The 25,690-nt window shown below is 35.1% G+C and overlaps 1 protein-coding gene across 3 annotated transcripts in view; it reads left to right on the forward strand.

Moving 5' to 3' along the window:
- Window positions 1-25,690, forward strand: part of Ldah (lipid droplet associated hydrolase) — an 88,678-nt gene that overhangs the window by 33,554 nt on the left and 29,434 nt on the right. The window lies entirely within an intron of this gene.

The following is a 25,690-nucleotide window of genomic DNA, read 5'->3' on the forward strand; positions in this document are numbered from 1 at the left end:
GAGTCTAATTCTTTCTCTCACTTTCCCATTATCTGCTTTCCAAGTGAGTTAGTTAGGAATGTTAGAATTGTACATGGCTAGAGCAAGATACTTTTACAAACTACTAAAACCTATTTAGCCTAAATTTAAGATTTCCATTGTTGGTTCTTTAATATTTGAGTTCTTCAGATACACGAGGAGGGATTCAGGTGAATGTTCTGGGGAGAGTTTGGAGAGAACTGGGAGCAATGAGATTACCTGTGAGTGACATAGAGCTGAAGAGACAAAAGGAGTTGGCCTTGAGGCCTAAGCCAAGGAAAGAAGTTGAATGGAAAAAGACAGTGGATCAGAATCCTAGAATTGAGCTGCAGATAGAGGGACACGTTAAAGTATGAAGAAAATTGGAGGATTCTGCAAATATAATGTATAGTCATTTGACACTTGTCCCCATGTGACCCATTAATGAACCCTGATATGTAAAAACCACAGAAATCAGACAATCAACAACTAACTACTCTGATTTGTGAAAGACCTTCCATTTCAGAAAACAGTAAATCTCCTACTTAGAGGAAAGTTTGTATTGAATATTGTGAGATACCATTTTTCCAGTGACTTACAAATTCATTTATATATATATATATATATATTTATCTCTTTGTGTGTATATGCACATATTATCTTTTCTGAATTACCAGTAGATTACCTTGCTGAAAACTAAACAGTGGAAAGTTTCAACTTTTCAACTTCATCCACTTTTTAGTTATCTGCATATTTTTTAAAATCCTGAAATTGCTTTCAAAGTGGAAAAATTATGTGGGTTTTTTTTCATCTTTTCATAACTCAAAAACTTTTTAATATATTTTTCTCAAACTTTGCAAAAAAATTACCTTTGGGCTGAAACCAAGCATGGAAAATTTTACCACAAAGGGCTAATTTTTTGAAAAGCTGCAAGAAAGTAAAAACAGGGGATTATAATACAACATTCTTCATGCATGTTAATACTTAGTACTTTAATGCATTTCATCTGAGAATTTCTGAGCACTTTTCAGACTTAAATATTGGGCCATTTTAATATTTGTGTATCCATGATATACTGTCAGATATAGAAAATCCCCCCCCCCATCCTCTCAACTCTTGGGCATTAGTGAGATATATGTAAAGAGAGGCTAGGCAAAAGTGAAGAAAAGCAACCATTGGCCAGAAGAAGCCTTACACACTTACTGCTTCACATATCTTACTACCACCTGTTCCTAGCCCAGGAGTATTATGAAGATAATAGAATACATGACACTAGGCACTGGTTCCAATATCTAAGCCAGCACATCTCTAAGCAATATCAGCATCACTTGAGATCTTTTGAGAAATGCAAATTCTTAGGCCTACCCTGATGTACTACATGGGAAGTTCAGGGCGTGGAGCCCACCAGTGTTTTAACTAGTCGGGGTTGTTCTGATACATGCTCAAGTTGAGAACCTATGACCCAAGCTTTTTGAAAGCTTAAAACTTAGATCACATTGAAATGCTATGGACAATTAAATCTGTTCTTCGTCTTTCTATGATGTGACTGTTCTGTATTCTCATGTCATTTCTAGAAGCAGGAAGAATACTAATCAGGTCCTCTGAAGAAGAGGTCTTTCTCTATTAAAGTACTCTCTTTCCCCCTGCAACCTTTTTCACAAGCACAGGATTTCAGCTTGTTCAGTGTAACAGCATTATCAAGATGTATTTTCTCATTTTCTTATATGGTTCAAACCTGAGATGGGACTGTACTGTATTTTATTCTTATTTTTGAAGTCTGAAGCTCCAAGATTTAAGCAGTGAGGTCTGCCAGTGGAAGCTGATTTAAGCTCTGTTTTTTTTTTTTTTAACTTCCATTTTAAAAGTGTATTGGTTCTTTTTGGTTATATGTGACACAGAATTCATTCTGATATAATTATACAAGCATAGAATATATCTTATTCTAGTTAGGATCCCATTCTTATGGATGTACATGGTGGTAGATTCACTGTATGGCTTCTTAAAACCATATGAAATTGGCTTAAAGAAAACTGTAGCTTGATCATTGCATTTTGTTTTTATATATGTTCATGGGAAAATTATGTCAGATTCATTCCACTGTCTTTCCTTTTCCTATCCCCCTTCCTTCCTTTCATTTCCCATTGTCTACTCAACTTCTATTCTTCCCCTTATTCCCCCTCCCCTTATTGTGGGTTAGCGTCTACATATCAGAGAAAACATTTGACCTTTGGTTTTGGGGGGACTGACTTATTTCACTTAACATGATTGTCTCCAGATCCATCCATATGCTGGCAAATGTTATAAAGTCATTCTTCTTTATTTTAATACTCCATTGTATATATGTATCACATTTTCTTCATCCATTCATCTATTGAAGGGCACTTAGGTTGGTTTCATACCTTAGCTATTGTGAATTGAACTTCCATAAACATTGATGTGGCTGCATCACTGTAGTATGCTGATTTTAAATCCTTTGGGTATATATTGATGAGTGGGATAACTGGGTCAAATGGTGGTTTCATTCCAAGTTTTCTGAGGAATATCCATACTGCTTTCCAGAGTGGTTGCACCAATTTGCAGTCCCACTAGCAATGTATGAATGTACCTCTTTCCCCATATCCTTGCCAACATTTATTGTTGATTGTATGCTTGATAATTGCATTCTGACTAGAATGAGATGGAATCTCAGTAGAGTTTTAATTTGCATTTCTCTAATTACTAGAGATGTTGAACGTTTTTTCATATATTTATTGACCATTCTTATTTCTTCTGTGAAGTGTCTGTTCAATTCCTTACCCCATTTATTCATTGGGTTATTTGTGGGGAGTTTTTTGGTGTTAAGTTTTTTGAATTCTTTATATATCCTGGAAATGAATGCTCCATCTGAGGTGCAAGTGGCAAAGATGTTCTACTATTCTGTAGGCTCTCTTTTCATGTTCTTTGATTGTTTTCTTTACCATGAAGAATAAGCTCTTCTCTTTTGTGTAGAAGTTCTCAGTCTTGTGCCTTGCAAGTGGCCCTCTGTATTCCAACAAACACCAATGCTGTGGCATCATAACAAATTTCAAGAATATAATCCTGGTGAAGGAAATCACCCATATATTTTGTGTGAGGCTTTAGTTAATCACTCATGTCTGGCTTGGTGTAAGAATGGGAAATTTAGGTATGTCCTTAGTGAATTAAAGGAGTTTAAAAGTACATTCAGCAGCAATCCATCTCAGGAAAACACATAGCTATATAAGCTATTATTGAGGAAAAGAAAAAAGAAAAAAACATGTTTTTAAATTGATGATTTAAAATTTTACCATGAAATTTTTGAAACAAGAAAGAAAAAGATTTTTTAATAAAATGTTATTATGAAAAATTTCAAACAAATAAAAATAATTGTATAATGAACTTCCAAATACCCTCCATCCAAAGTGACATAGCTACTAATATTTTGTAATCTTTTCCTCATATTCAGATTTTCCTTGTCCCCAAAATGTCTTTACAATTAATTTGCAAGATACTATTTTAAGGATGAGTTGTAGCTCAGTGTTAGAGTGCTTGCCTCACACGTATGAGGCACTGGGTTTGATCCTCAGCACCACATGAAAATAAGTAAAATAAAGGCATTGTGTCCATCTACAATTAAGATATTTTTTAAAAAAGAAACTTTCATTTTAAAAAAATACTACTCTAAAGTTTTTTTTTCCGCGACTATAAACTATATTTGCACATTCTAGGAAGGTAGAAAAATAGTTAAAAAATTAAAAAGCAAAGATACCTTTGAATTAGTGTCCAGAGAGACTTGTATACTATACACGACAAATTGATTTTATAATTCACTTATAAAATTTTATGATTTTATAATTCAATTTTATAATTGATTTTATAATTCAATTTTTTTTAGAGAGAGAATTTTTTAATGTTTATTTTTTAGTTTTCGGCAGATACAACGTCTTTGTATGTGGTACAGGGGATCAAACCCCGGCCGTACTCGTGCCAGGCGAGCACGCTACCGCTTGAGCCACATTCCCCAGCCTTATAATTCAATTTTATAATTGATTTTATAATTCTTAAAACCATATGAAATTCGCTTAAAGAAAACTATAACTTGATCATTGCATTTTGTTTTAGAGATGTTTGGCTTAAGAGTTCATGATTTACAAGTGTTCTTTTAAAACTAATTAACTTATCACTCAAGTTTCTATTCTTAGACCAGAGAAAATAACATAGTACCCCCCTTGATATTTTATTTAATAAAGAAGCTATTTTACATTATTATTTATTAGGATATTAAATGTTATTTAAGGCACATAATTGTGAATGTTTATAGAAATTGAAATTCAAATTATTTAATAAATATCACTATAATTATTATTATATAATTATTATTTATTATTATTATATTTAAGAATGTTATTTAATCCTTTCAACAACTCTTTGAGGAGGCTATTATTATTCTGTTTTATACATGAGAGAAACTCATGTATAAAAGTAAGTAGATTCATCAGCATTAGGTAAGTAGAGCCAGTAAGTAGCAGTACTAGGATTTGAACCCATGCATTTGACTCCAAAACACATCTTCTCAACCACCAGGCAGAAAGGTGAACCTCTTATTACAAAGAATTTGTAGAAATCCATAAAAAGAACAGCAAGTTCTCAGGTAAAGATGCACAGGATATGAATAGGTAATTTGATGAAGAACAAGCTATTAAAATATATTTTAAAAAGTTGGGCTGGGATTGTGGGCCTGTGGTGGAGAGCTCCCCTGGCACATGCAGGGCCCTGTGTTCGATTCTCAATACCACATAAAAATAAATAAATAAAATAAAGGTATTGTGTTCAACTACAACTAAAAATAAATAAATAAATAATTTTTTAAAAGTTTACCTAGTACAATGTGTGACACAGTGCTTAATAAACTAATAGATGCTATGTAGTACTTAAAAATGTTTGATGAATGAACCCCGACAGTTATTAACTGGTCCTTTTATAGAGTTTAAAAGAGAAAGTTGTGTCACATGTGTATCCTTTTGTATATCAGACTGGAAAGTAAACACCAGGTAGCTATAGTTGTTATTCCTAGTGTCTAGGAGTAATGGTTACATTGGAGTGAAGACTATATTGTTTCTACTACTGTTTTTTTAATGATCACATGTGATCAGAAAAAAATAATTCTTATAATGTATGTTGATACTCTTTGGCCCTGATAATTCTTTTCCTTGTAATCTATATTAAGAAAATATTCTCAAAAATAAGAAAAATACTCATGTCTAAAAATATTATTATTAAAATATTGGAAACATCCTATTTATTAGCTTTTCTGTTGTGTCTTGTGGCTGCAATCTAATTTTTATTATAGCCACAGGACAGGAGCTGCTCTTATTTGTACCCCTGTAAGTCTAGGATATAATTTTATATATTCCTTCCCCATCCCCAAAGGAAGACATCTATTCCTGTTTTATTGAATTAAATTAAACTATATGTCGTTTTCAACTTCAGCAGATGCTGCTGGGTGGAATTTTTACTGGTTCACAAGTGCCACTGACTTCTGTTCATTCAATATCCTAACTACCTGTATTGACTTTAAGGAAACAGCTGTCGTGTTTGACAGGAAAAGAGGGTACAGGTCAGTAGCAGCTGACAGCAGCAAGCTACATCCAAGGGGGCAATATTAATCAGGTTCTGGAAGATAGAATTGAAGAATATTGTTATGGCCTTAGAGTGAGGATTTCTTAAATTGCACAACACAAACATTTGTTCAAAATATTGCTATATGTAAGAGGAAAGAATATAATGGGTAGACTGCAGGGTTGCCTCCCATAGTCCCTACCTCCTACCTAATGTTGCTTGTTTGTAGTCTCCTCCATGAGTGTAGGTTTGACCTATATTACTTGCTTCTAACCAACAAAATACAGTAAAGGTGACAGATAGTAAGTATATGGTTGTATGTATGTGCTTTTCATACCATAAGCAGAGGACCTCCTCAAGCCAGGTCTTAACTCTTGGCCTGAAGAATCTCTGAGATAATAAATATGTTTTATTTTAACTTTTAGTAATTTGTAATACATCAGTAGGTAACAAGTGAAGAGAAAAGTAAAAGTATAGTGTCAACTGCATAATTTCTCTGCAGGAAAATCCACCCCTAAGACCAACGGTGGTACAAAGTCGGTATCAACATCTTTGGTAATAGCAGTTAGTCTGACTCCTCACACTGCCACTCTTTCCTCCCTGCCTTTGTTTCCCTACATGAGATTCTCCTCTTCTCCATTAGGTAGACTATTGGCCTTCCTTGCGATCCTCTATTCGCAATGATCCCTCCCCCTCAAAAGAGTAAGTAAGGTTGTTGATATGTAAGCCTTTTGAGCCTGCCTCTTGGTGTTTCCAGCTTTATTAACAAAATCCTAGGTGGATAATCCCAGCTACTTGAGAGGCTGAGGCAGGAGAATCATAAATGCGAAGCCAGCCTGAGCAACATACACAGAAGACCCCTATCTCAGACAAACAAACAAGAAATCAAAGGTGGAAATTGGCATCATTCATTCTATTACTAGGCTGAAGCAGGCCTTATTTAAAGTATGCCATATTCAAATCTCACCCAGGTATGAGGTTCATAGTGATAGGATATTAAGGGGCTTTACAGTGTGAGTGAGTAGGCCATGCTAAGGCAGAATGCCTCATTTGTAAATTTCCTTGCAACTGGTGGCTGTTCTGAAAATTATAACTTATACATTGCTGCACATGAGCCTTGTTCATAAAAGAACAAATTCATGAATTCTCCGTGGATGGATCATAACTGTTACAGAAGAGATAACAAAGAGGAGAGTGGAAACAGATGAACAAAATTCTTTGAAATTGCCTTTTTGTGGCTATTATTTGTTCCAGCCAGAAGCTTCTATTTGTCTTTTTCTGGAGATGAGAAATATGAATGTGATCATCAAGGGAGGAAAGGCTTTCTAATATGGTTATCTGGTGTGTATGAGGTTGTTTTACATTCGCATCTTGCTTGTATGGAAAATCTGTGAACAATATGCAATGCAGACCACAAAAAAATTCCCTGAAGTGGAAAAAGCCTAGCAGGCACTAAATGAAAGATACATCACAAGAATAAAATGTGATCACTTTGAGGTCTGACATTCCAAGTCAGACTACTTGTATTAAGAAGCAAGATTGTCAGGTATCAGGAAGGCGTGCTGATGAGTAGATAAAAGACTGAAGCCAACAGTCCTGAAAACCTATGGCACCTTCCCTTTAATGGGTACAACCCACAAGTTTTGTTTCTTGAGCCCCATAGATTTCCAGAAACTTCTTCAGTTTCTCAGTTTCTTAGCTACTACATTAAAATCAGAAAATATCTAAGAAAAACTACTTTACACTCCTTTCCGAGTTTCTTCTTTTCCTGGGATTTTGTCCCTTCAAATTCTTTTTGCCTTTGGTGTTTTTAAAGCACTTTTAAACAGTATTTTTCCAACTTTTCTAACTGCTTTTGGTTGGGAGATTGCTCTCTGTCAAGGTAGTCTACTTCATGCACACCATAACCAGCTTTTGCCCAGCTTCACATTCTGCCAGCCCTGCTATTGAGAATTGTGTCTTTTTGAGTTTTTTACTGTATGTAAGAATTGGTTTTTCCTTGGTAGAGTCTTTAGAATTTTCAGTTTATCCCCAGTGTTATATTTTATGCTGATATTAACTTGAACTGTTATTGTTTTTAAGCTGGAAACTGGAGGACTTACTAAGAACTTATGTTTTTTCTCTCATTTTATTATTATTCATGTGTTATGCTTTCATAAATTATTCTCTTCATTTATCTTCTATAGTCCATCTCTTTTGTTTTTTATTTCTATACGATAAGAAATGTGGGATATTTCCCCAAATTTATCTTCTGATTCATCTAATTAAACTTTTTATTTCAGCATTCATGCGAATAGTTTCTAAGGAATTCCTTGTTTTTTGTTTCCTTTTTATATTATCTTTTATTTCATGGAACTCTCTTGGGATAGCAAATTTTGGGAGTTTTGTCTTACATTGCCTCTATTCATTCTGATGTATTTTTTTCTAGAGCCATTAAGTTTCTACAGGGAAAAAAAAAAAACTTTTTTTCTCTTTCCACATTTTTCATTGTCACTTTATAGCTGTACATATTGATGGTACTTTTTACATATTTGTACATTCACTCAATGTAACAATATTATTTGGCCAATATGACTCCACAGAACTCCCTCCAGGACTCTCCCCGCTTCCTCATTTTCCACACTTGTCCGCTTTCTTCTACGGATCTCCCTTTGATATTTAGGAGATTCTCCCCCTAGCTTTCCTTTCCTTTTTCCCCTCTAGCTTCCACATGTAAGAGAAAATATACAACCCTTGACTTTCTGAGTTTGGCTTGTTTTGCTTAACATAATGGCCTCTAGTTTCATCAATTTTCCTGCAAATTACATAATTTCATTTTTCTTTATGGCTGAATAAAAGTGTGTGTGTGTATATCGCATTTTTTTTATCCATTCATCCATTGATGAACACCTATGCTAGTATCATAGTTTGACTATTCTGAATTGTGTTGCTGAAAACATGGGTATGCATGTGTCACTGTAGTATGATGACTTTAATTCTTTAGGATAAATTCCAAGGAGTGGTATAGCCAGGTCATGTGATGTTTCCATGTCTCATCTGTTGAGAAACCTCCATGCTGATTTCCACAATGGTTGTATTAATTTACAATCCCATCAACAGTATTGAAGTATTCCCTTTTCTCCATATCCTCTCCAGCATTTATTGTTATTTGTATTTTTTAATGACTGCCATTCTGACTGATAAGTTTTAATTTGCATTTCTCTAATTGCTAATGGTGTTGAACATTTTTTCATGTATTTGTTGGCCATTTGTATTTTTATTTTGAGAAAAGTCTTTAATTCATTTGCCCACTTATTAAATGGATTATTTGATATTTTTTTAGTGTTTTTTGAGTTCTTTGTACATTCTGGATATTGATCTTCTGTCAGAAGAGTAGCTAGCAAAATTTTTCTCCCATTCTCTATGTTCTCTTTTCACATTCCAAATAGTTTCCTTTGTTGTACAGAAGTTTTTAAATTTGATACCATCCCAAGCATTAACTCTTGTCATTATTTCCTGATCTTTAGGGGTCCTATTGAGAAAGTTGTTGCCTGTGCATATATGCTGGAGTGTAGACCCTATGTTTTCTTCTAGGAGTTGCACAGTTTCTGATCTTAATTCTGAGATCCTTGATCCATTTTGAATTAGTCTGAGTCTTCTACATGTGCGTAACAGTTTTCCCAGCACCATTTGTTAAAGAGGCAGTTTTCCCCTAATGCATGTTTTTAGCACATTTGTGAAGGATCAAATGACTGTAGATGTGTGGGTTCGTCTCTGTGCTTTCTATTCTGTACCATCGCTCTATGTGTTTTTATGCCAGTACCATGCAATTTTTGTTACCGTATCTCTGAAGTAAAATTTGAGGTCAGGTATTGTGATACCTCCAACATTGCTTTTTTGGTTTTGAATTGCTCTGTCTCTTCTGGGTCTTTTATTCTTCCAAATGAACTTTAGGACTTTTTTCTCCTAGTTCTGTGCAGAATGCCATTGGTATTTTGATATGGGGGGAAAATATCTTTAAACTTCTTGTCCAAGGACAGCATCTCTAAAGCAAATATCTCAGCTAGTTAGCATTTGGATTTCACTTATTCCCCCTTCTTAGGATGTCCCTTCCCCCTGTCTCTTTCTCTGCCCAGTTACTCAGGTCCTGAATCTCTTTCAATTTTTACACAGAATAATCCTTGAGGCTATGCTGGGGTTGCAGAGGAGATGCTTGGGAGTGCTGAATGAAGAAGGTGTCCCGGGGAACTGGCTGCCTCTCAGCCATACTTTCTTTCATTTACTTTACTCTGTTCTGTGTCTTTTACTGAGCACCTGTGAAGGACTTGGGTGTATCTGTGAACAAAACAAGAAAACTCAGCCACAGCTCTGCAGAGTTAGAGGTTAGGAAGGAAAGATGGGGATAGGCATAAAAAATTAGTAAATTAATATACTGCCTTGATGGAAAGAATGAAGCAAGATAAAGGTGTTTGGAAGTGCCTTGCCTGGAGGATAGAGGGCAGTGGTGGACTGCAAGTGATCTTTCAACATTTTATTTGGAAGTCATTTCAAACTTACAGTTGCAAGAATAAGGATAGTGCAAAGAACACAATATACACTTTACCCAGATATACTTACTGTTAATAATCTACCTCATTTGCTCTCTTTACAGTCTTGTTGCCCTCTTTGTGCTCTTCCTCTTCCTCCACTTTGTGTGTGTGTGCGCGTGCGCACGTGCATGCACATTTGTGAACTGTCTGGGGTTGAGTTGAATGTATCTTTCATCCCTAAATACATTCTTATGAGTATAGTTTGCAAGAATAGGGTTATTCTCTTTTAACCACAGAACAATTATCAACTTCAATAAACTTAATATTGATGTAATACTTTAGTTTGTCTCCATATTTCAGTTTTGTTGTTTGACCCACTAAAGCCCTTGATCCCCTGTCCCCGAGTATGAGACCCCATCTAAAATCAGGTATCACATTTAGTTTTCATGTCTCTGTATTCTCCCTTGGTCTGAAACATCTCAACAGCATTTCTTTGTTTTTTCATGAAACTGACATTTTGAAGAATATAGTCACTTGGGGGGGTGGGCAAGTAGAAAAAGAACATTCTTAATCTTGCATTTGTCTCATGTTTCCTTTTGATTAAACTGAGGCTGTCTATATTACCTCAGAAGTGATATTGTGTCCTTCTCAGGGTTACACCTGTGGGCACATAATGTTCAGCTACTGCTCATTGGTGATATTACTTTTGATTACCCAATCAAGGTATCCAAAATTTCTCCACTGTAGAATTGTTACTTTTTTCCTAGCAATTAATAATCTCTGGGGAGACACTTTTAAGATCATGGCAGCATCCTTCTTTTTATCAAAATTTTCTCCTGTATTTAACATCCATTGTCTGTCCTTACCTAATCAGATCTTTACCATGATGATTGCAAAACTAATTTCCAACTGTAGCATGCTCTCCATGGGGGACCAGTTGTCCCAGTCTTCTATAAGCCCTACTTTCCCCCACATTGTATGTATTTATGTATGTGTATATGTATATATGTATGTATTTATCAGCATGGACTTGTGAATTTAATTTATTAAAGATGTATCATTATTGTAATTAATTATTTTGGAGATAAATTTGTTCCATATTTGACCAATGCTAATCCTTCAACCTGACTTTCATATTAAGTTAGTTGGTCAGTAGGCCTCTTTGAGAAATGATTTGCAGCAGGGGGAATTAGCTATGTGCCTGTCTAGGGGACAGGGATTCCAGGTTCAGAAATAGTTATCACAAAGGCTTTAAGCCAAGAATATGCTTATATTTGAGGAACAGCAAGGAGGCCAGGTTGGCTGGAGCAAATGAATAGTGTGGAATAATAGGAAAGTTGTCTAAAAAGTCTTTGTTTTTACTCTAAGCAGAAGAGTGATATATGACTTGGATTTTAAGAGGAACATTCTCATTGCTGTGTTTGGAATAGACTGTAAGAGAACAAGAATGCAGGGAGGCCAGTGATGAGGGCATTGCAATAATTCAGGTGAGAGATGATGGGGTGCATATGAAGTAGACCATAGAGGTAACAGTTGAGGTTATCAAAAAAGGAATCTGATTTGGCAAATATGTTGAAAAGAAAACCAAAGAATCTCCTAATTGATTAAATGTGGAATGTGAACGAAAGGGAGGACTAAGGATGACTGTAAAGTTTTAGGCTGACTATCAACTGAATTAAGAAAGACTTAAGTAGATTAGCTTTAGGATAGATCAAATGTTTCATTTTGGAATACTAAAATTGAGATGTTTAGGCATTGCAAGTAGAATGGAGAGTAGGAAGTCACTTTTTTAAAAATGCTAGAGGTAGAACTCAGTAATAGAGGGCTTGCCTGGCATGTAAAAGGCCCTGGTTTCAAGGCCCTAGATTTGATTCTTAGCATACCTCCCCCCGACGCACACACTCAAAGTAAATAAATAAGAATTTTTTAAGTCTGGGGTGTCAGTTGTCAAAGGCAATTGAAAAGGAGAAACTGAAAAAGTTAGAGGAAACCCCAGTCAATGTATTATCCTTGGAGCCAAGTGAAATAATACATCAAGAACAGAGTGATTTACTCTGTTGGATATTTCATAAATTCACATTACATGAGGACTGAGAATTGACCATTAGCTATAGTGATATAGAGGTGGCTTTGAGAGACTTGAAAGATTAGGTCTGCTTTATTTTTCTTTTTTCTCCCAGAGTATTGTGAGAAATTTAACAAGATAAGAACGAGCTCAGTTAGTATTACTTAAAATCATTGTCTTTTGTTACAAAATGATCAACTGCTCCTCAGGTGCTAGTGAACACTTACAATTAGGCTTCTTTTTTTAATTTCTCAGATGTACACTGACACTTTGAAGAACCTGAGGTATTGCAGTACAGAGGGCACTTGCAGCCACGGAAGCCCTCCCCTTTTTCCTCAGACACCCCTCAAGTTATACCACGCCCTATCCTTACTGGCCCCAGTTGGTGGCTTCCAAGAGATCACTCCAGGAATTGCCCTGGAGATCTCCCCTGGTGAAGTCTGTGGCCACAGAACACAGCCCCCTCCCACCCCCCACCCGGGACTAGAGAAGTTGGTGGCCTCAGACCCCTGTTTGTTGATGCCACCAACACCTCCCAGCCCAAGGCTACCTGGGACTTACACCAGCATTTTTGATTGATAAACCAGTAGTCTGCCCTATTTATAGGCCAAGTATTCTTGAGGGCCAGTGACAGTGCCTCCAGGATGTCAGGAATGCTATCCAGTCCTGTCAGGGAAGGCAGGTCTTCCAAGCTCTGTAGCAGCCGAGAGCTCTGAGTTGAGAGAGGCAGTGGCAGGACCGGGCTATCGCCACCAGGAGGGATGCTGACCTCATGAAGCTGGACACATCTTTAATTTTTCCCTCAACTGAATAAAACAGATCCTACTCTTGAAACAGGCTACTGGGAATAGGTGTACTTTCTGTAGTTGCTTGGGCCTTCCTTACCTTTGGCCTCTGAGTTAACTATGTTGCCGAGTTGTAGTCTCTCTCCTGGGGCCTTACTGTCCTAAATGATGGATTTACTTTTTTCCATATAAAATGCAGCTAGAAAGCTATACTGTGTGCCTTCCAGTTGATATCTAAGAAGTTGAGAGTGTTCTGTGATAGCTTCTATGGCAGAAATCCCTCACTGTCTGGTGCTTTGTGCTGAGTATATGCCTCTGACTATGGGACTCTCCATTTTGTCACTCTCTTGGTCGAAAAGCTTGTGTTTCTTGGTCAACATCACCATCCTTTCATGTTCTGTATAGCTTTGCCATTGGGAATCATGAAAAAGGCCACAGTAGTTAATGTGAGAATTTTGTAGCTGTAGATGTGAGAGGGGGTGTACAGTTGTCATCATTCACTGAATTCTGAGTCTACAGAGAACACTGTCTCCATGAGAGATTATTATGCTACAGAGCAGCTTGTAAAGAATAATCTTCAGTGAACCTATGAAATTGATATTTTCTGAGTGAACTCTGAATCAGAAAGACTCAAAATAAAGTGGATTCCAAGAGATCTCAAGCTGAAAGAAGAGCATTTTGCATTCAAAATTAAGGAAATGTAAAGTACATGAAGTGATAAAAGCTGGAGGAGAATGGGGACGTAGAAAAATTTTTTGAAAGTTTCAAATATTTGTGTAATCATAAGTTATATAAAGATTTCTGCAAATATGCAAGCAGTCTTGGTAATTAGCAATCTTGGCATGTAGATTAAATACTTGAAAAGACTTTTTACATTCAGATAATTAAAATGTAGTAAAATTTCTGCCCCAGGAGGTCTGAGTATCGTTCAAATGAATGGAAAATGGTAAAAGTAATATGTTTCTTGAATACCATAATAACCAGAACATATTGAAACAGCATAATTTTTGTTCCAGTAATCAGTAGTTGAAAGATTTAATGCTTTATTTCTTAGAAGATGGGCTTAGTTATTTCTGAGGCAGAATGATTCGAGATACTTGTAAAGACAGCCCATGTTTAACAATAATGATAGTTATTCGTTCAAACATAAGAAATTTTGTCTCCAAACAATTACTACTACAAAGAAATTCTTGTGTATAGCATATTTAATGGTTAATGACATGGGTTCTGAAGTTCAGGTCTCATCTTTGTTACTTCATAGCTGAATCTCAGGTTTTTCGTCTATGAAAAAAAGGAAACTTTAGAGGGTTGTTGTTTTTATTAAATAGGATAACAAGTATAACAAATAAGCTGATCATAAGTGTAGAGTATTAATGTAGTGCCTAGAGAACATTAAATAATCATTATTACTGTCTTTCTAAGTACTTCCCTACTGTGGACTATATTCCTATCTTACATATGAAATTTTAAAGACAGAATATAATATCTCAAAAAGCAAGCTCTCAGTGATTGAAATATAATGGCATTTGCAGCTTATAAACTGCATACTTATTAAATAAGCCAAATAGACTTGTGTTTTCAGTCTGATACTAAGGAGAGGAATACCTGACCATATGAGGAGAAGAGGTAAACTGGGATTATTTCTAGATCTAGACTTTGACTGTTAGCAACTTTGTCTTTGATGGCTATCTGAATTATGTTATATGTTTGTTAAGACATGCTTTAACACTGTTGGCAATCATTTAAGAAGAAAAACTGTGTGCTACATTTTCAGCCTGTAGAGTGGGAAACGGGGCCTTTACTGAAGCAGGCAATCCAACCTAATAAACAAATAGGTACGATAGCAGTGATGCTGTTCTTTTGAAGAGGTTGAGGTACAATTTGTTGTGGCTTCACTTGGTCCTAACATATAGGCATTGTTTTTCTCCCAGGAAAATGGATGCCTCTGTAATCTAACTATACAGTAAAGTTTATAAAGGATTTTTTTCAGTTTATTCTGCCTTTTTAAAAAATTTTATGTAATGAAACATACATACAAACTACACTGTAACATCATACTCTTTACCTTATGGCCACACCTCAAGTTGTTTCTTACCTTCCATTCTGAAGAATGATTAATAATAGTAATAAATTCAAGAAATACGAGCACTAGAATATTGTCACTAATCCCCATAAGTCTGTCCAATATAAGAAGTCCCAATGTGCATATTTACTTTCCTGTACTGTTGAAGACATTGTTGTGCTTCATTATCAAAAGTTGACTGTGGCAGATTTCTAATGAGAATGTGAAATATGTGAAAATGTTTTCTTAGAATAGAATAAATTGGCCAGCCTAGAAGTTCTTTTTTTATGAGACAGTAATATAAGAAAATATTTTGTCATGTACAAAGATTTGGAAACCTTCTCTGCACAGCTGTGTTACAAAATTAGGTACACTTCCTTGACCTGAGTGATTTTTTTTTATTTTTGCTAGTAGGTTTCTATATAAAAAAATAAAGGAATTTCATATTACTTTGACTTATACTATAAAATTTAGACTATAAATTTTATTGAAATTATCATTGTGATATTTAAGAAAAGTATAAGTTTCACCTAACAGGTTATAATTGTTGTTCTACAAAGGCAAGAGAGGAAAACTATCGAAAACTTATTAGTTGTGATAAACAGTCTTTGGTTTTGTATTTTTGCGAGGCAATGAGGCATTCAGAGTACATATTAGAACTTCCTTATTGTTTTGGTCCATTCCTATGATTTCAGAGTGCACTTTAATTCTCAATTTGTTATTGATATAGATCAACCAGATATAGCCCTGTGGTTGCTTGTGTATGTTTAGTTTCGCTTGCATGCAGTTTTGTTTAACATGGGTCACAGTAAAGGATCATTTATAAAAGTAATGGATTTCTTCCTGTTTCTGCCAGCTGATTTGATCAGTCTAAAGTTCCTTATGTATTACTGGTTACATAACTAACATGGAATCTGTGTGGTACATTTTTTAGTTTGACAGTAACTGAATTATCCATCTATATTCTCTAAATCTTTGAGGACATTTTAATAAACATAATAAGGAAGCCCTTCATTTTGAAGTGAATCAACTCAAAATTAAAATGAGGAATGAGTTACCATACCAGACTAAATGATCAGACTTCTTGGCAAACAGATTGTTTTAATTAATTGATTATACTGGATAACTATTTGCCAAGTGGGAAAAAAAACAAGAATATTAATTTCTAACTTTCCTATGTAAAATGTTTGTAATATGTTTTAGCATATTATCTGCATTCAGAAATAGAGTATAACAGTATATAATTTAGTTTTACTTTCCTAATAAAGAATTTTATAGTACCTAAGAGTTCTGGTTTTGAATATCTTCTCTAGAAAGCAGGTTTTCTCTACATTGTAGCCAGCACTTATCTTTCCTCTTATTGATAATAGCCATTCTAACAGGAATGAGGTGGTATCATTGTGCTTTAATATTGCATTTCATTGATGATTAATGAAGTTGAGCGTTTTCTTATGTATCTGTTGGCTGTTGGTGTGTCTTTTTGAGAAGTATCTATTCAGGTCCTGTGCCCATTTTTAATCCACTGCTAACATCGTATCCAATGATTAGAGTTACCTGTTTCTTGCTTTTGACTTGTTTGAATTTCTTATATATTTTGGATATTAACCCCTTGTCAGATGTGTGATTTGTAAATATTTTCTTATATTTGATAAATTGTCTCTCCATTCTGTTGATTATTTCCTTGTTTGATGTAATCCCATTTAATAATCCCATTTGTCTCTTTTTGTTTTCGTTGTCTCTTTGGGGATCATATTTAAAAAATCATTGTTTACACAAATTTCACAGAACTGAAAACCTTATAGTAGTTTTACAATTTTATGTCTTATGTTTTACAGTTTTGCATATATTGCAAGATAAGGGTTTAATTTCATTCTTCTGCATGAGCATATCTGTTTTCTCCAACATTATTTATTGAAGAGACTGTTCTTTTTCCATTGTGTGTTCTTAGCACCTTTGTTGAAAATCAATTGAGTGTAAATGTGTAGAGGGTGCTATATTTTGTTCTGTTGGTCTATGTGTCTATTTTTCATGCCAGTATCTGGCTGTTTTGATTACTAGAGCTTTGTAGTGTTTGTTTGGTTTTTTTTGTTTTGCAATGCTTGCCATCAAACCCAGGGCCTCACACATGCTTGGCAAGTGCTCTGCCAACTAAACCTCTGGCTCATGTAGTATATTTTTGAAGTCAGGTAGTTGATGCTTCCAGCTTCAATCTTTTTGTTCAAGATTATTTTGGCTATTTGTATCTAAAATCTGTGCATATTTTAGAGTAGTTATATTTCTGTGAAAATGTCATTGAAGTTTTGATAGGGATTACATTGAATCTGTAGATTGCTTTAGGTAGTATATATTTTAACAATATTAATTTTTTCAATCCATGAACACAGAGTAACATCTTTCAGTTTATTTGCATCTTCCTCAGTTTCTTTCATCAGTGTTTTATCATTTTCAGTCTACAGGTCTTTTGCCTCCTTGGTTAAGTTTATTCTAAAATATTTTATTAGTTTATTTTTCATAAGCTTTTATAACTGAAATTATTCTCTTGATTTCTTCTCTGGGTAAGTTGTTAGTGTATAGAAATGGTACTGATTTTTGTATCCTAAAACTTTACAGAATTTGTTTATTCTAACAGATTCTTGGTGGAGTCATTAGGTTTCTTTCTATATAAGATCATTTCATCTTCAAACAGGAACAATTTAATTTTCCCCCCTAATTTTAGTGCCTTTCATTTCTTTCTCCTGTTCGTTTTGGCTGCAACTACTATTATTATGTTAAGTAGAAGCAATGAGAGTGGGCATCTTTGTCTCACTCCTGATGTCGAGGAAAAATTTAACTTTTCACCATTGAATATGATGTTAGCAGTAGGCTTGTCATGGATGGCCTTGGTATGAGATGCATTCCTTCTATACCTAATTTGTTGATGAGAGTTTCTATCATGAAAAAATGTTGAATTTTGTCAGATGCTTTTTCTCCATCTTATTAAGATGATCATGTGATTTTTGTTCATTCTGTTAATAGGGTTTGTCACATTTACAGATTTGCATATTTTTATATCATTCTATTCAAAAAATAGTAAGAAAAAAGAAAAAATAAGCTAGACATAGTAGTGCACACCTTGATCCCAGCCACTTGGGAGGATGGAGTCAAGAGGATCACAAGTTTGAGGCCAGCATCAGCAACTTAGTAAGATCCTGACTCAAAATAAAAGATAAAAATGGCCAGGGAAGTTATGCAGCCATGACTGAGAGATGAGTGTTAAGCCTCTTAGGCATTGGGACTGTTTGTCAGCCAAGTTGATGGTATACATTTCCTAGTGTTTATAAAGGATTGATCACATTAGGCATATTTGGAAGAATTTATTTTATACTGAGTCACTAGTTGTATAGTACTATTTGTGATTGAATTCTTCTGTGGAAGGGAAGAGGATCTGAAGAAGCTGTATGCCATCAACGATAATGACAAACATTGTCGTGTTGAAAAGAATGTATACCACTGTGACTTTGGAAGAGGTTTTTATGATTTTAGCATATTAATACATCATTCAAAGTATCTGTCAGGAGAAGGTTTACATTCCTGTTTGTGACAGACTGCCAGTTGTCACCTCACCATATAATGTCCAAATAAATTGAGGTTTAAAGAATCAGACACACTAAAAGCACACCCTTAAGAAGGAAGCAAATTCAGTCATTATGTATAAGCCTTTCATGATATTTATATAATGTTCTCATATACTATTTTGCTTTCAAAAATGTCCCATGCCTTAATTTTATTTACATGCTTAAAATTTTAATTAATAAAATCATTAATGTAGTTTTACCTTTTAATAAACACAAATATTTCAAGTTATCACAGGTCTAGAAATCATATTAATAGTGGATTCACATAGATAAATCCAGATGATGGCTTTGAACAGTTAAAAACCATGTTTAAATGAATAGTTTCATTACTATTAAATGGTTGTACAAAATGAAAAAAAAAAATGACCAGGGATGAAGCCCAGAGGTACAGTGCCATAAATGCAGTCTCCAGTACTGTGAAAAAAAGAAGAAAGAAAGAAGGGAGGCAAAGGAGGAGAAAAAAGAAAAGAAAGAGGAGAAAGAATAAAAAATAATAATATGGGAGTGTGAAAAACTTAAAGTGCAGAATAAGGTTTGAGATTTACATCTTAGATTTAGACCTCAAATATAAGCAATGACTTTAGGTGGAAATGCATTTAATGTACTAAATTATATTAAAAGACAAATATGAGATTTTATGAAGAAATCCAACTATATCCTATAAACATAAGGTAATAGCAATGTAGAAAGTAGAAGAATGGAAAAGGATGTATCTTGCAAATTCTCACCAAAAGAAAACTGTTAACATTAAATAAAATAAACCCTAAGGAGAAAACATTCCTAGAAATGAAGAGTCACTTCATATTCATAAAATATTTTGAAAGTGGTAACATCATCACTACTGGTAGTTCATAAATTAAAGTATAATAGCAGGATATTATAAATAAATTTATGCCATAAGTTGTAAATTTAAATAATATGGATAAATCCATAGAAAAAGATAACACCAAAACAGGTGCAAGAAGACTATTAAAGAAATCAAATAAATCTGTAGTCAAAACTCTTTCTAAAAATAAAATTCTAAGCCCAGATGCTTCACTGGTGAGTTCTACCAAATATTCAGAAAATAAACAATTTTGTTATTTTACTAAATTTTCAGGATAATGGAAAAGGGAGTCATGCTTCCTCACTTAGTTTTTTCAAAATAGCAAAATTTTTGTATCCAAAACCTAGAAAAAAATAATGTGAGAAAAGAAATCTACAGAACAGGCTTACTCATTAATGTACAAAAATCTTATACAAAATATTAGGAAACCAAATATAGTAACATTCATAAAACTAGTACAATGACCAACGTATGTTTATCTCAAGAGTGGAAGTTTACTTTCACATTAGAAAGTCAGTATGGTAGTTTATCACATTAATAAATGAGAGTGGAAAAATCACATTATCAAATCCAGATATACAGAAAAAGCATTTGATGAAACTAACATCCATTTAGGATTTCAAAAAGTAATTTTCAAATTGGGAATAGAGGGAAAAAAATTCTAATCTGACAAAATACATCTCTAGAAAACCTTCACTCATACTTTAATTTACTGGCTAATTCAAGTGATGATGCTGAAAATTTTTCCTTTGAGATTGAGAATAAGAATTATTCCAGGGGCTAGGGCTGTAGCTCAGTGGCAGAGTGCTTGCCTAGCATGCATGAGGCACTGGGCTCGATCCTCAGCACCACATAAAAAAAAAAATAAATAAAAACAAATAAAATAAAGGCATTCTGTATCTACAACTGCAAAAATAAAAATAAAAAAGAAATATTCTGTTCAGTATTTTACTTAAAGTTTGGGCCAACTCAGTAAATAAAAGAAATAAACGACACGGATTTTAAAGGAAGAAACAACATTGTCATTATTTGTGGATGATATGGGTGTGTACTTAGAAAATCCAAGAGATCTCCAAACAAGTTATTAGATCTAGAAAGACACTTGAGTAAGTATGCTTGACACAAATGCAGCATGTAAATATTATTTGTCTTATATCACCAACCACCATTTTGGAAGTGAAACTTTTAGATACCCTTAAAATAATCTTAAAATAAATAATAAAATCTTGAAAACCTAACAAAAGTGGAGCAGGATGACTATAGGTCCTTGTCTAAAATGTCTTTTATAGACATTAAGGAAGATTTACAGTAGAGGGAGAACTGTCCTGTGTTCATGTACTAGAAAACTCAGGTATTACTGAATTTAGGATAGACAGTCCCAATCAGAATCACAACAAGAAGCTTGTAGAATTTGGATAGCCACTGCTGAAGTGTTCACAAATATGCAGAGAGCCAGAAATATCTAAGGCATTTGTGTGTGTGTGTGTGTGAGAGAGAGAGAGAGAAAGAGAGACTAGGGATTAAATCCAGGTCCTTGTGCATGCTGAGCAAGCACTCCACTGCTGAGCTACATCCCCAACCCTTTTTTAAGTTTCATTTTGAACAGTGTCTTGCTAAGTTACCTAGACTGGCCTCAACCTTGCAATCCTCTGCTTCAGCCTCTAGAGTAGCTGTGGTTACAGGTGCATACCACCACACTGGACTCCATGGCATTCTTGAAGAAGAAGATGATGAAATAAACTTACCCTACCAACTGTCAAAATATATATGAAGCTTTAGTAAATATGACATTGTGATCTTGGCACAGAGTTAGAAAAACTAGGCTAGTGGGACAAATTAAACATCCCTAACTTGGGTCCATTCACACATATACAGGATTTACAACATGAGTATCATTCAGAAAAGCAGGGAAAGGTCAGCCTTTGCAGTTAATCGTGCTAGGACAATTGGGTTTCCATATGGTAAAATATTAAATGAGACCCATATTTCATAGCATACGTGGAAATAAGTTTCAGGTTGATTATGGACCTAAATGTGAAAAGCAAAACCATCAGGCTTTTCAAGATATTGCTCAGGAATATTGGCTGCCCGGGACTCTGCAGCAACTGTAAACTGGCTGACCTGGCTTCCTTACCAGATCTTGTTCCTGTAGCTCCAGGTGGGACTGACAAACCAGGACACAGCCACGAGAAGTCAGCTTCATAGTTTTCTTTGTTGCTGCCTCAGCTGCTAGCAAGAAATCTACTCCCTGGCCTATAGGGAAAGCTCTTCCTGCAGGATGGCGAGGTAGCCTCCTTAGCCCTTCACCTAGGAGCCCTCAGCAGGGTAGTGAGAAGCCCTTCCTTTTTCTACCAGCTATGTCTTCACATAAACCACCCGTTTGAAATCCATCAAGTCTTTTGAAGTCCAACAGAACGTCTATAGCACTTTCAAGAATAAAAGGACTCATAATATTAAAATTAACTTAAAGAGATAGAAGAACTCTGAATTTGAAGGTGGAAAATAAGTGGTTGTTTGTAGCACTACCCTGAGTACAGAAAGATTTTTCATTCTTTTTTCCTCCCAGACTCTTCACGCACGCTGTTAAGTATCCAAGTAAAATATCAGATCCTTAAATTGTACTGTTAACATTAGATAATATAATATAATATCACACTTTCTGTGTGAGCTCCAGACATATACTAAGGTAACTATACTTTAAAAAAAGAAGAGAGAAATGTAATATTTTATAAATGTGGTGGTGTTCTAGAGTTCCTCTTGATCTACACCTTCTTCAATGTTTAGTATTATTAGACTTATTAAATTTTGCCGGTCTGAACGGCATAGGGTACAACTCTAAAAGTGACAGCAGTCAACATGAATTTGAGCTATTGATAGCAGTCTTGAAAAAATAAATATCTTTGGACAACAGGCAAAGGTGAAATAGTGGCATAACCACTGTACCTCAATGTAACAGTGGGAAGATTTCTGCTCCAGAGCTCTGGAGACCTGGAAAGCTGCTGTGTTCATTGCTTATAGTTCCTGTACCTGAAAATGACTAGTTATGATGGTTGTGCTATATACTCTGCTTATCTGTGTCCTCAACATCGTAGTGATTACCAGTGAATCAGGAATGTTGTATCCCTTTGTTATGCTAGAAGGGGAAAAAGAAATTGATCAGCCATTAGAAAAGTGCTGGCTTTCCAGAGCTGATCTTTCCTTCTCTGTGTTGGAATGCCCTGAGTTGGAGTTTATGATGAAAGTGGCATCCAGAAAGCAATTTCTTAAGCCCAAGAACAATTCAGGCAACTGGCTCTGATTTGTGGCTTTTGGAGTCTGTCATTGCTGACTTACTGAAGCCTATGACATCTCCATCACAAGTACCCATTGCATGCCGCATGAAGCATTTATTAATCGTAGTTCAATCAATCCAGCACCCCCTCTTCTGCTCTTTACTTGAGAAGATGCCAGAGTAGCAAAATCTCGCTTTCATATTCTGACTGAAATCCTGCATTTATTCCAAAAACACATTAGAAGCATTTGCACTGCATTATTGTCAATCTAACATTTAAAAACTGTCTGAAAATGTTGCTTCCTCCTCCCAAAAATGTTTTTCACTCATCATCAAGGTCATACAGGTGTTCAAAGAACAATATGTTCTTATTATGTGATAGAGGACGAAATCCAGTGGAGGTCAGATTATTATAACCAAAAAAAGAAATAGCTAAAATATCTCAATTCTTGTTGAGAGAAAAGGAAAAAGTCTACAGGAAATAGCTGAGCACTTAGCTGAGTGATATGACCAAGGAAAAACAAGAAATATGGCTAGAAAGAAAAAAGTCCTCCACAGTTTTGACCCTCAAGGCCCTGTTTTCTATTAAAGAGATACATGAAGGCAGAATCACAGGGAATATCTTATAGGATTCGACATTCGGGCATTGCCATCAAACAGGCTACTATGAAAAAGGCCTGTGTACAACAGCAGATGAAAAAGACATGAAATCCACCTTTACTCTCAGGGACTATGGGAGAAGCATTTACTTCTTTCAGAAGGAGGAGTGTAGGGCTGGGGTGGTGGCTCAATGGTAGAGCGCTCGCCTAGCACATGTGAGGCCCTAGGTTCAATCCTCAGCACCATATAAAGATAAATAAAATAAAGGTATTGTTTCCAACTACAACTAAAAAATAATTATTTAAAAGAAGAAGGAGGAGTGTAAATGCATAACAGAATTGGTAAATGAAATCTCTGATATCTGATATCAAAGGCACCAGATCACAACTGAAGCTAAATATAGCCAAAGGTTTAAACCTACATTGTAGGTAACACTATCTAATTTATTAAAGAAACATTCTATTTTTTAAATTTTTTATTTATTTATCTATTTGTTCTAATCAGTTATACAAGACAGCAGAATGCTCTTCAATTCATTTTACACAGATGGAGCACAATTTATCACTTCTGTGGTTATACACAAAGTAGGATCACACCATTGGTGCAATCATACATGTATCTAGAGTAATAATGTCTGTCTCATTCCACCATCTTTCCTACTCCCATCTCCCCTCCCCTCCCCACCTTTCTCTCTGCTCAATCCAAAATTCTTCCACTCATCCCATGCCCCCCCATTATGGATTAGCATCCACTTATTAGAAAAAACATTCAGCCTTTGGTTTTTGGGGATTGGCTTACTTCGCTTAGCATGATATTCTCCAACTCTGTCCATTTACCTGCAAATGCCATAATTTTATTCTCTTTTATCGCTGAGTAATATTCCATTGTGTATATATGCTACAGTTTCTTTATCTATTCACCTGTTGAAGGGCATCTAGGTTGGTTCCTTAGTTTGGCTGTTGTTAATTGTGCTGCTATAAACATTGATGTGGCTGCGTCACTGAAGAATGCTGTTTTTAAGTCCTTTAGGTATAAACTGAGGAGTGGGATAGCTGGGTCAAATGATGGTTCCATTCCAGGTTTTTTAAGGAATCTCCATACTACTTTCCAGATTGGTTGCACCAATTTGCAGTCCCACCAGCAATCTATGAGTGTGCGTTTCCCCCCACATCCTCACCAATACTTATTGTTATTTGTATTCTTGATAATTGCCATTCTGACTAGAGTAAGATTAAATCTTAGAGTAGTTTTGATTTGCATTTCTCTTATTACTAGAGATGTTGAACATTTTTTCATATATTTGTTGATCTATTGTGTATCTTATTCTGAGAAGTATCTGTTCTTTTCCTTAGCCCATTTATTGATTGGGTTGTTTGTTTTTTGTTTTTGATGTTAAGTTTTTTGAGTTCTTCATATATCCTGGAGATTAGTGCTCTGTCTGATGTGTGTGTGGTAGAAATTTGCTCCCATTCTGTAGACTCTCTCTTTACTTCATTGATTGTTTCTTTTGCTGAGAAGCTTTTTAGTTTGAATCCATTCCATTTATTGATTCTTGATTTTATTTATTTGCGCTTTAGGAGCCTTATTAAGGAAGTCAGGGCCTAATCCAACATGATGGAGATTTGGGCCTACTTTTTCTTCTATTAGGCATAGGGTTTCTGGTCTAATTCCTAGGTCCTTGATCCACTTTTAGTTGAGTTAAAAAACATTTTAAATGAAAAAAACAGTATCTTCATGATTTGGGGTTAGAGAAGAATTTCTTAAATAAGACACAGGATAATGAGTAAAAGAAAAAATATCTGAACCCAATATAAAAATGGGCAAAGGACTTGAATAAGTATTTCTTCAAAGAAAACATACCAGTGGCCACTCAGGTGTATGAAAAGGTACTTGACATTGCTAATCATGGGGGACATGCCAACTAAAACCACAATGCTTTATCAACTAACACATGTTAGGATGACTATTTTAAAAGCACAAGATTATAAGTGTTGGTGAAGATGTAGGGAAATTGAAATCTTTGTACATTGGACACACTGTTGGTGGGCATGTGCTACGTACTGGGTAATAACTGGTACAAATACTTTGGTCAAATGTTCTCTCTGATATGTGGATGCTAACACACAAAGGTGGGGTAGATGTTCAGTGGATTAGATAAAAGGGAATGAAGGAAAGTGGGGGAAGAAATAGGAAAGACAGTGGAATGAATCTGACTAACTTTCCTATGTACATATATGAATACACCACAGTGAATCTCCACATCATACACATTCACGAGACTGGTATCCTAATTAGATTAAGATATTCTCCACATTTGTATAAATATGTCAACATTGACTCTACTGT

The sequence above is a fragment of the Ictidomys tridecemlineatus genome, chromosome 12, assembly GCF_052094955.1.
Source record: "Ictidomys tridecemlineatus isolate mIctTri1 chromosome 12, mIctTri1.hap1, whole genome shotgun sequence".
NCBI classification, from domain to species: domain Eukaryota; kingdom Metazoa; phylum Chordata; class Mammalia; order Rodentia; family Sciuridae; genus Ictidomys; species Ictidomys tridecemlineatus.